This window comes from Denticeps clupeoides, unplaced genomic scaffold (assembly GCF_900700375.1).
Source record: "Denticeps clupeoides unplaced genomic scaffold, fDenClu1.1, whole genome shotgun sequence".
NCBI lineage: Eukaryota > Metazoa > Chordata > Actinopteri > Clupeiformes > Denticipitidae > Denticeps > Denticeps clupeoides.
This window is the reverse complement of record NW_021630047.1, coordinates 132993-142500: the sequence shown is the minus strand read 5'-3', so window position 1 is coordinate 142500 and position 9508 is coordinate 132993. Positions and strand designations below refer to the sequence as shown.

Genomic DNA, 9508 nt, shown 5'->3' with positions numbered 1-9508 from the left:
GTGTGTGCGTGCATGCGTGCTGACCGATGCATGTAGCCTCATTGGCCACAGGAAGGCCGACACCAGTAGGCGGGACAAACACAGCAGGAAGCTGAGGGAGCGTCTGAAATCTCCGCCCATCAGCATGAACACAGTGGAGACCAACCAATCAAAACCAGGCGGGACACACGGAGACAGTCTGAACACAGAGTCAAGGAAGTGTGTGTGGGAGAGAGAGAGAGAGAGAGAGAGAGAGAGGGGAAAAGACAGACTGTGTATGTGTGTGTGGTGTGAGAGAGAGAGAGAGAGAGAGAGAGAGAGAGAGACAAGTCTCACACGAGCAGACAGGCAGGCTCTTCTCTTTACACACACACACACACACACACACACACACACACACGGTCTGTCTTTTCCCTCACCGTCTTCTGTTTTACACTCTCTCACCACACCACCCACGGCGGTCAGGATACGGAGATCTGAGGGGACCGCGCTTCTCTGTCTGGACAGGAACTCCTCGCTGTGGCGGATCAGGGAGCAGAAATCCGCCTCGGAATCTTCTCGGAGCAGCTTGAGGAACTGTCCATACCTGTTGAAATTCCCAGAGGAATCTTTCCTCACCGGGTGCATCGGGGGTCGTAATAAACGTGTCGTAATAACTGGTTATAAACTAACCGACACATGAACACTCATGTTTACACTGAAAAAGTTAACCAATAAATCGCAAACATTTAGGCTCAAAATGGGGTTTTGCCTGAATTGAGATGATCTATAATCATTAAGAGTGTAATGAGCTATGAAAAGCAGCAGTGAGCTTAATACCATACGGACTGCGGAACCGAGGGTACTACATGAGGAACAACGCAGCCGGAACGGAGCGGGAAATACGACCCTTAACCGCACGGCATGACGGGTTCTCGCGGTTCCTCTCGGTCGGTTCTTATACAGAACATGTCTACAGATGCAGCCACATCTCACTCTGACGTTGCTTAGGAAGAGTTGCTAATTAGCATTTTTCTCTTCACTTCATGGTTCAGTCAGCTGAGAAGGATGAGGAGGGCTTGAGATGATGGGTGCGCAGGTTCATGGTGAAGATGTTCTACCTGAGTGAAACTCGGAGCCCCAGCTGCTCCACGGGCGTCAGGCCTCGGTTGTCCACTTCGACCTCCTCCTCCTCTGTAAAACATTCGGAGAAGAGCGAGGTCACCACCCGTCTCACCAGTGAAGAATGATGGAGCCCCGAGCAGGAGGCCAAGTGTCACACGCTGCAGGCAGAGGAACCTTGGACTGATGGGCTGGTAGTGGCCTAGCGGGTAACAGACTCGCCTATGAACCAGAAGACCCAGGTTCAAATCCCACTTACTACCATCGTGTCCCTGAGCAGGATACTTAACCCTGAGTGTCTCCAGGGGGGACTCTCCCTGTAACTACTGTTGTAAGTCCCTCTGGATAAGGACGTCTGATAAATGCTGGAAATGTAAATGATGTCACCTCAAAAAAACAGTAAGTGGATCGATAACGAGGATGGACCTCTATCAGCAAGTAAAATCCCATCATGCATTTACATTTCCAGCATTTACCAGACGCCCTTATCCAGAGCGACTTACAGTCAGTAGTTACAGGGACAGTCCCCCCCCTGGAGACACTCAGGGTTAAGTGTCCTGCTCAGGGACACGATGGTAGTAAGTGGGGTTTGAACCTGGGTCTTCTGGTTCATAGGCGAGTTTGTAACCTGCCAGACTACCAGCACCATCATGCTCTCTGCTCATCTCTCCGAGCGCTTCATGATGTAACAGGTACACGGGGACACCGAATGGAGTCCGAATGGAGGTGTGGACGCTGTAAGAAGGCGTCCGTCCTGCCTGTCCTCCTCACTGACAGAGGAGGGGTGTGGGGTGGGACACACACACACACACACACACACACACGGGTTACAAGCGTGAAAAAAAAAAAAAGTGTCCAGCAGCCCTGACAGAGTCAACATCTAGATGGAACAGAGAGAGAAGAGCTTCGTTTTTACAGCTGCTTGTCATCATAGACGGTGTCTGTTTTGTGTGTGTGTGTGTGGTGTGTCTGTTTGTGTGTCTGTTTGTGTGTGTGTGTTGCTGCTGCATTATTGATGAAAGTGCCAGAGTGAAACAGCTTAAGCCGATTGTCAGACAGAACCTGACAGAACAGAGCAGAACCCGTCTGGGCGGGCTTCAGAGGGAAGAACTTCAGGGCAGAGGTCTGCTCCTGTCCACGTCCCGTCCTGGAAGGCAAAACTGCGCTGCTTGGCAATAAATAAATGATTTGGATTGTTTAAGGCTGTTTTGTGTGTGTTGTGTGTGTGTGTGTGTGTGTATTCTAAGGCCAAGACTTACAGTAATGGCTCATATCTGGGTAAAGTGTGTGAAAATTTAACAAGCCAGGCACATTTTACCTCTTCCAACAGGGGGCGACAGAGAGCTGCGGCTTCGTAACGTGGTAACAGTGATATTTCGAGGATTCAATATTTTCCTGAGTTGGTGTAAATAGTCAAAATTCAGACTTATTTCATTATAATGAGCAATTCTCAATATCGGCATCATACACAGCCACAGCTCAGAGCTGCAGTTACGACTTTTATAACCCCAACCTGCTGAGGAACCTGGGACGATATTTTATGTGACGTTTTATAGGGCGTCTTGTGACAGCGACCTGTGAAATATTGAGCCGGAAATGACGATAAACACACAACCACCAAACCAGCTCTAGAGGAGAACTTTACCAGCAGCATTTTATTTCTTTACCCCCCTCCCAAAAAAGGGATTCTGTCAGCGGTGTGGGCGCAGTGTTGTGTGTGTGTGGTGTGTGTATTCACTGACCTCGGTACTTCCACAGGGGGGAAGAAACACTCACTGGGAGGGGAGGAGAGATGGTGCCACCCACCTTCTCCAGCAAATCACACAGCACTGTGGGAAACACTGATGTTAATTATACACCACACACACACACACACACACACAAGTGGGGGGTGTGTGTGATATGTATCAGCTACCATAATTATTAATTATTGTTTTTCTTCATTCGCTAACTCCCCTTCCATAACTTACTCATGGGCGTGGCTGGCGGAACCAATCCCGGGACACTGGACGCAGGGCGGGGACTCGCCCACTCACACATTTAATTCAGTCACTAATCCACCTAGTGCACAATTATAAACTCCGCCCACACAAGGACACTGTCACCTGTAACCTGGTCCAGTTAACTAGGCTGGATTTTATTTGGAGTTGGATCGTGTGAGGAGCATTTCATCCCACTGACAGCGTAGCAGAACTCACCGGTTCCGGCCATGCTGTCCGGGTCGGAGGTCATGACCTTGCAGAACAGCCTCCTGCAGGCCGGCATCCAGCCATGATCAGGAGGCGTGGCCAGGAAGGAGCTCAGCTCAGAGTCTGGACAGTAAAATATTCACTTTTATTCATTTATACACTCGTTATGGGCGCACACACACACACACACACATACAGGCCAGGGCTGCTGAATAAACCACAGCTGGAGCATTCAGGCCAGAACCAGAGTGGTGGAACATGGAACGTCCTCCAGGTGCTGATCTGGATGTTCAGAACTTCACAGTCAGCTAATTAGAAGCTAAATTAATGAAGACTGCAGATGAAAGTTGGCCTTTAGGCTGAATCTGGTGTCTTTACAAAGATTATTAAATGTTCAGTGAACACGGCCTCTACTCAGGAAATTAATACATAAATCAATAAAGAAGAACCTCAGCGCCACCAATGTTCTAATAATGAAGAATTTTTAAATTCCCTTCACTCTTCCTTTCCCTCACTCTTCCTTTCTGGGCTGTTATACAGAACAAATGTTAGAATGTTATATAGGTGTGTGTGTGTGTGTGTGTGGTGAGAGAGAGTGTGTGTATGTGTGAGAGTGTGTGGTGTCTGTGAGAGAGAGAGAGTGTGTGTACGTGTGAGAGTGGTGTGTATGTGTGAGAGTGCGTGTGTGGGGGGTGGTAGTAGCCTGGTGGGTAACACACTCGCCTATGAACCAGAAGACCCAGGTTCAAATCCCACTTACTAACATCGTGACACTTAACCCTGAGGTCTCCGGGGGGGGACTGTCCCTGTAACTACTGACTGTAAGTCGCTCTGAGTAAGGACATCTGATAAGGACATCTGATAAATCTGTAATGTAAATGAAATGTAAAATGAGAGTGTGTGGTGTGTGAGAGTGTGGTGGTGTGGGTGTGTGTGTGGGTGTGTGTGGTGTGTGGTGTGTGTGTTGTTAGAGAGTGCGGTGTGTGTGTGTGTGTGTAGTGTGTAGTGCAGTACTACAGGGTAGAGGTGTTTGTATAGTGTATATTAAGGTGAATGACCACTCTCTGCTTAGAAAATTTCAACCTCAGTGGCACCTTGGCAGTTCAGGATTGGAACCGGCAACCTTCTGATTACGGGGAAGCTTCCTTAACCGCTAGAACAACCCACCAGCCCATCAACAGTGGACCCCAGAGTCGGCGTGTGCAAAACCCCCATTCGTGGACACGTGTTGGCATCTCCGTACTATAGTCACCATTCTACTGAACTGTCTGCACGGCTCACTTACAGGCCGCCAAGTACCTCATACACTCAGCAAGACAGGCCAACGAGCATCAGACGGCAACTGAGACGGCTTGGACATGTTATAGGGGACGTCCTGTAGTCGTCTGTATGGACAACTAGACACCGAGCAGCGCTGTGCCGGAGGGCAAAAGAAGCACTACAGAAACCAGCCGAAAAATATCGCTAAAGAGGTGCAACATCAAGCCAGAGGACCTGGAGCACATGGCTGCGGATGAGACGGCGCGCGGAGAGAGAGACGTTGATGAGAGACGAGGAGAGCAGCTGGAAGGGGGTGAGATGAGACTATGTGGAGCGCGGCTAGGGTGAAGAGCGAGTAGAAGTAGCTAGAGGGACTGGGGGGGGGGACTATGTGGAGAGAGAGAGGGTGAGAGAGAGAGAGAGAGAGAGTGAGTGAAGTGAGAGTGAGTGAGTGAAAGAGAGGAGAGAAGAGAGTGTCTAATCTGAACTCTACAGCTGTGAACTCTCCAGTTCACAACAAACACTAATAAAGAGAAGGTGGCCAGATAAAGTCCATGAAAAACGTCACACACACACAACACCACACACACACACACACACAACTCCCATCACCTACTGTAATGGTGGTGTGTTGCTTCAGACACGTCCAGAATGTATGTTTGTGGGAACCAGGGAAGGGAGGAGAACATTGGCCATGGGTATCGGATCATCACCCTGATATGGAGAATTAGATCATCATCATCCAGCAAAGAAGAAACAAAAACAAGGAACCTAAAAAAGGGCGTGGCCCTTTAGGTTGTACATGCTGACCTTGTGCAGAACTCGAGGGGGGTAGACGACGTTCTGACGGACCCCCGATGATGCTCATGCGCACCAGGATGTGGTTCCTCTCCACCGACAGGCCATCGATGATGAACGTGCTGAAAGAGACAGAGAAAGAGAGAGTCTGCATCACCAGACAACACAACCGAGTGCTGAGAACGTCCTCATGGCCACCCACCCTGGAGCCTCGGGCGACTCTGTGACGTTGTCCCTCTGGTTCTGCAGCAGAACATCTCTCAGGCCAAACTGAGTCTCCAGCAGCAGTAAAGAGTCCAGGCTACAGCACATCACACTGAAGCAGCCCTGAGAAGAAAAGAAAGACTGAAATACTGTTACTTGGTCCTGAAGCTGGTAGAAAGATGGGCCTCCTACCACCATATGTAGCGTTCAGGTCAAAAGTCTGGACACCTTCTCATGCAACGTGTTTTCTTTATCTTCATGACCATTTACGTTGGTAGATTCTCACTGAAGGCATCAAAACTATGAATGAACACATGTGGAGTTCAAGTGAAAACATGTTTTATATTCTAGTTTCTTTGCTCTGATTACTGCTTTGCACACTCTTGGCATTCTCTCGATGAGCTTCAAGAGGTCGTCACCTGAAATGCTTCTCCAGCAGTCTTGAAGAGTTCCCAGAGGTGTTTAGCACTTGTTGGTCCAGCTCACCCCAAACCATCTGGATTGGGTTCAGGTCCAGTGACTGTGGAGACCAGGTCTCACTTTTTGTTAAGTACAGAACTCCACATGTGTTCATTCATAGTTTTGATGCCTTCAGTGAGAATCTACCAACGTAAATGGTCATGAAGATATAGAAAAAAACGTCGAATGAGAAGGTGTCCCAGATTTTTGGCCTCTACTGTACGAACACCAAAACTCTGCAATAGACCTGGGAATCACAATTAACAGTGATCTGACTTTCAGAAGGTCCCACGGACACACACCATGCTGCAGAGTAAAACTGGTACGAGTCAAGACTCGACTACGACATCATGTCTCCGTAAACTCCAACGAGTTCAGGATGCTGTGGCAAGAATTTGACCTGGAATAAAAGGACAAATGGACCAGCAGCACTATAAGGGACATAAAACCTACTCTTCACTGTCCAGTACCTGCAAACGTGGACAGATCTTTTATAATACAAACTTGGACAACTATTGTTGTAGACTATGTTGGACTACTCACTCCCCCTGGATGGGCAGAAAGGTGTGCAGAAGGGTCAAAGTGTTTTTGGGGGTCAACTGTAGGACCTGTCAAAGCCCATGGAGATAAACTGTCCTGTAATTTTGGGCTATAAAAAAAACTTAATTTATTCTCGCTATTGAGTGGGGACATTTTGATCTCAGACATTATGCATCATACAGAAGACGACGCCCACAGTGGAACGATGTGCTGAGGACTGTGGATCTGAAGGAAGCTCCTGATGATGCAACTACCAGTAAATTCTGGTCAGGGTGATCAGATCCAGCCGCGTCAATCACCTCCTATTTCCTGCTCTCCATACGTACCAGTCACATGACGCCAGGTCCCAAACAGACACAGTCTCCTGCGTATGCATGAGTGTTGTCTGTGTGTGTGAATTGTGTGTGTGCACGCGTGTGTGCAGGCGTGTGTGATGTGTATGTATGTGTGTTTGTGTGTGATGTGTGAGTGTGGTGTGTGGTGTGTGAGACGTGTGTGTGATCTGTGAGTGTGTAGTGTGTTTGTGTGTGTGAGAGAGGTGTGAGTGTCTGTGTGTGTGCAGGCGTGTGTGTGTGTATGAGCGTGATACGTATGTATGTGTGTTGGTGTGTGAGATGTGTGTGTGATCTGTGAGTGTGTGTGTGTGAATGGCGTGTGTGTGTGCAGGTGTGTGTGTGAATAGTGTATGTGCTGGCGTGTGTGTGTGCGTGGTGTGTGAGATGTGTGTGTGAATGGTGTGTGTGTGAATGGCGTGTGTGTGTGAATAGTGTATGTGCTGGCGTGTATGTGTGCGTGGTGTGTGAGATGTGTGTGTTTGGTGTGATGTGTGAGTGTCTGTGTGTGAGTGTGTGCAGGCGTTGTGTGTGTATGTATGTGTGTTGTGTGTGAGATGTGTGTGTGATCTGTGAGTGTGTGTGTGTGTGTGTGTGAATGGCGTGTGTGGGTGCAGGTGTGTGTGAATAGTGTATGTGCTGGCGTGTATGTGTGCGTGGTGTGTGAGATGTGTGTGTTTGTGTGATGTGTGAGTGGTCTGTGTGTGAGTGTGTGCAGGCGTGTGTGTGTATGTATGTGTGTTGTGTGTGAGTATGTTTGTGTGTGTCTGTGAGTGTGTGTGTGTGTGTGTGTGTGTGTGTGGTGTGTGTGTGTGTGAATGGCGTGTGTGTGTGCAGGTGTGTGTGTGAATAGTGTATGTGCTGGCGTGTGTGTGTGTGTGTGTGTGTGGTGAGATGTGTGTGTGAATGGTGTGTGTGTGAATGGCGTGTGTGTGTGAATAGTGTATGTGCTGGCGTGTATGTGTGCGTGGTGTGTGATATGTGTGTGTTTGTGTGATGTGTGAGTGTCTGTGTGTGAGTGTGTGCAGGCGTGTGTGTGTATGTATGTGTGTTGTGTGTGAGACGTGTGTGTGAATGGTGTGTGTGTGTGTGTGAGTGTGTGTGTGAGTTTGAAATTACTGAGCATTTTGTAAATAGGAAGTAGTTTCCTTGTAAAATAAGAGGATGTAATTGATCCATTTTTTGTCAGTGTGGGTCCTCTGGAACCGCAACACACACAGCCGATATCTCCTGGTGGTTGGACTCCACGCCAGCGACCCCCGACATTTACACTCCTAACACTGCGACCACCAGAACCCGTTTTACCACGTTTCTACTCGTTCTACAACCGCGAGCGACCAGAGAGCAGAGTAACCCAGGACCGATCTGGGGACGAGGGGCTGGGACCAGGAGCTGAGGAACCCGTCTGACTGGAGAACATGTCGTACCTCAGGCCAAATGTGTGCGACTGCTCGTAGTTGAAAAGTGAGTGGATCTTGGCGTCCGAGTTCACGGCGATGATCCGGTCAACCAGGTCCTGCAGCGGAGACACAAAGACCACCAGGCACAGTGTGAGAACCAACGGAACCGAAACGTTCCAACCACAAGAACAGACCAAATGCAAGAAGCAGAAATAAGGATCCAGAAACACAGAGCAGCACCGTCTCATCCTTCCCCTCACAAACAGGCTGAGATCGACCGGCTACTGGGCGCCCCCATATGGCAGCTGCTGGCATTACAGAACCTGACGTTCCACTGAGATGCCTCAGAACCTGGTCAGGACCTGCTCCGTGTGAGAAGCGAGAGGGACTCACGCCGATGGAGGTGGGGATCTCCCGCAGGCTGTACTCGGGCCGGTTGGCCAGCGTTCTGCCCCCCAGCAGCTCCCACGTGGCGTACGGGGAGGACAGCAGGTTGACCAGGGTCAGGAAGGGCTGTGGAGAGCGAGGGACAGTCTTATTCAGCACCTTCTCACGCCTCCAGCCATGTCTTCTCCAGTGGTGGACAAGTACGAGGAAGAATAGCACTGAGTAAAGGTATTAGCGTTGGTAAATTCCAGAAGTAAAAGTACGGTGATGTATTACGGTTCTATAATTCGTTTTGGAAGAGAGATCTTGTGACTGAGAACAGGAGACGATCGACAGGTTTTACGTAATGCAGTGGAGTAAATGTAGTTTAAAGTAAATACTACAGTAAAGTACATGACTAGCGAGGGTGGCATGACTCTGGCCAGGGTGGCATCCCGAACTACAGAAAACGTCTCCCTGGGTCCTTCAGCTCGTCAGAAGTTCTGCAATATGATTTATTTATCCAAAGCTCCCGCTTTATATTTTCCCCTTAAAAACGGGGCTCTGCGGGGCTTTATTGCGTTTATAATTCATGAATTTCTCCCACTTAAAGCGGGGAGAAGGGCTCATAACCGCCCAACGTAATAAACTGTGCGTTTCTGAGACCATGACGACGACAACCATGATCTTTGGGTCCATTTTAGGAGACATACAGCATGTATAGATATTTCTACCCGAATGCTCCTCTGGTGATGGGGTGGAGGAACAGTAGAACCTGGACTGCATGATGATGATGATGATGATAGCGCAGTACTTTTAGATCTTCCATGATTAAACTGCTTCGATTCCAAATAAAATCTGTTTAAAACTGTCTGAAAGT

General features: G+C 48.9%; 1 pseudogene; it reads right to left on the bottom strand.

The window, feature by feature from the left end:
* LOC114781508 (protein broad-minded-like) overlaps window positions 1-9508 on the bottom strand; it is a 28150-nt pseudogene that overhangs the window by 10179 nt on the left and 8463 nt on the right.